Source organism: Belonocnema kinseyi, chromosome 6 (assembly GCF_010883055.1).
Source record: "Belonocnema kinseyi isolate 2016_QV_RU_SX_M_011 chromosome 6, B_treatae_v1, whole genome shotgun sequence".
In the NCBI taxonomy this organism is placed as follows: Eukaryota; Metazoa; Arthropoda; class Insecta; order Hymenoptera; family Cynipidae; genus Belonocnema; species Belonocnema kinseyi.
The window spans coordinates 110,347,141-110,350,084 of record NC_046662.1 but is presented as its reverse complement, the minus strand read 5'-3'; positions in this window follow the sequence as shown (position 1 = coordinate 110,350,084).

The following is a 2,944-nucleotide window of genomic DNA, read 5'->3' as shown; positions in this document are numbered from 1 at the left end:
AATTTAAAGCAATTTCAAAGATTTTTAACGATTTTTTTCAACTTTTCTGGTTGAAAGTGGAACTACTTGGCTCAAAATATTTTTTTTTTGACGATTCATCAATTTCGTTGAAAAAAAATTGTTTTCTGAAAATTTAACTATTTTGTAGAATTTTTTTGTTATTGTTTAAAAAGCAATTTTTTTTTTACTACAAGAAAATTAATCTTTTTTGTCGAAAATGTAACTATAATTAAACATTAATTTCTTGTCTAGAAAATTACACTTGTAGGAAAATAAATACTTTTCTGCAAAGTTCATGTATTTTATTTAAAATGCCTTTTTTAAGTATACAATTCAGCTTTTTGGATAAAAATTTAACTTGTTGTTTAAAAATATAACTATTTTCTTGAACATTATCCCATTTTCAACATAAGGTTTCATCTTTTGAATTGAAAACTCGATTTTTAATTTGGAAATTTTTACGATCGAATTCTGGGTTATGAATTAATATATTTTGTTTACAAATTCAACTACTTTGTAGAATTTTAAACAAAAGAGATTAATTCTGAACACGGACTTTAATCGTAAAAATTTTCAAATTAAAATGCGAATTTTTAATCTCAAAGATCGAACTAGCTGTTCGAAATAGAGGAGTGTTCATAAAAATAGTTGATTTTACTACCGGAAAAAGATGACTTTCTAGGGAAATTTAGATAAAATCTTCCACAAAAGTAAAAAATGAATCTGAAAAATTCCCGGTTTTTCCTCTAAACTTTAGGGTACTTCTTGGTGTTTAAAAATCTGAGCTAGAAATCCCGGTTTTCCCAGTCAGTGGCCACCCGACTTGAACTTGTGCAGTTCTTTAATTTTTTGTCACTTAAAATATGTGGCTGATTTTCTTTTTTTTTAGTCAAATACAGAGAAACGCGTCAATAGCCCTCCCTTATATAGCCATTCTGAGAATTGAAGTCGCTCAGTAGGTCGGTATAACAGGAACTGCGCGGGGGCCGCGGAGTCTGCGGTTGTCACTCAGGCGAGCAGTCAAGCGTGAACAAACAAACGCGGAACGGGCTACAATGAGTTAATTCACACTCAAGGTCAGCCCCAAAATTGGCGGTATAAAAGAGTTTCACTGTATTTAGAAGTTGATAACCCAATGATTTTTTGATCGCACCTGGTGTGATGATTCTGAAAGAACCCTGAAAACAAGGATGATGTGAGTCCAGCTGAAAGGTAAACATATAAACATAACCTATAGTTCCTTGTTGAATTTGCAGATTTACTTAATCTAGCATTAAACTTAACCAGCTATGGATAATAACACAGCCACACAAAAAAAAGTGAGCGGATCTGGTAACAAGACACACGTATTCTTATGCCAGTGATGCAAATTTTCACTTCAAAAACATGTCGACAACTGTGAAGAATCAACCCTTGCCTGATATCAACTTATTTAACATAGCTTTACCCAACATAATCTGACCTCACCTAACCTGAATTAACAAAAATTTATTGAACTACACGTAAAGCTCTGGAAGCATATTTTCCCAGTAGCAAATGTGTGCTACATCGAATGGGTCAACTCGAGCCTAACCTAGAAATAAATCTAACCTAGCCTAACCTAACCTAACCTAACATCACGTAACACAATTAAACTCATTGTGTTGGCCCGTTGTGTTTGCGGTACCGTTTCATTCAGCTTCGGCCTAACCTACATAGAGGTTTAACCTATCCTAACCTAACAAAACCTGACCTAACCTAACCTAGCCGAATGAAATTCAACCACACGTGCAGCTATGTAAGCGTACGGTTCTCAGTCTTAAATGTGTGCTATATTTAATAGGTTAACTCGATCTTAACCTACAAATGAATCTAACTTAACAGAACCTAACGAAATTTTGCTTACCGCAACACAACTTAACTTGAGTTTTCCCGTTGTAACACAATAAAATTAATTTCATTGTACTACAGGTGGTTAAAAATTTAGACGCACATTAGGTTCTGTTCAGTTAGATTGATTTGTAGGATAAGATCGAGTTAGTCTATTAAATATAGCACACATTTAGGACTGAGAACCGTACGCTTACATAGCTACACGTGCGGTTGAATTTCATTCGGCTAGATTAGGTTAGGTTAGGTTTTGTTAGGTTAGGATAGGTTAAACCTCTATGTAGGTTCAGCCGAAGCTGAATGAAACGGTACCGTAAACACAACGGGACAACACAATGAGTTTAATTGTGTTACGTAAAGTTAAGTTAGGTTAGGTTTTTTAGGTTAGGATAGGTTTGACCTCTTTGTAGGTTAAGCCCAAGCTGATTCAAACGGTACCGCAAACCCAACTGGACAACACAATCAGTTTAATTGTGTTTCGTGTGGTTAGGTTAGGTTAGGGTAGGTTAGATTTATTTCTAGGTTAGGCTCGAGTTGACCCATTCGATGTAGCACACATTTACGACTGGGAAAATATACTTCCAAAACGTTACGTGTAGTTCAATAAATTTCTGTTAAATCAGGTTAGGTGAGGTCAGGTTCTGTTGGATAAAGTTATATTAAATAAGTTGATATCAGGCAAGGGTTGATCCTTCACAGTTGTCGACATGTTTTTGAAGTGAAAATTTGCATTACTGGCATTGATTTGAAATTTATTTGCCTCAGTGCATGATTTTTCGTCATTTTTTGAGGTTATGGCTCAAACATGACGTGATGGGTGATTTTTGATAACGAATTTGAATTCAGCGCTCCAAAATCCATAGGAATACGTGTGTCTTGTTACCAGATCCGCACACTTTTTTTGTGTGGCTGTGTAATTGTAGCAAAAATAGACAGATGATAAATCTATGGGAGGTCGAATCGAAAGCTTTCCGATAATCAATCCAGGCCATCGGTAGGTCACTCTGGTAGAATGCTGCATCTTTGCAGACACATCTATCGATGAGCAGGTTCTCCCGACATCCGGGTACGCCTT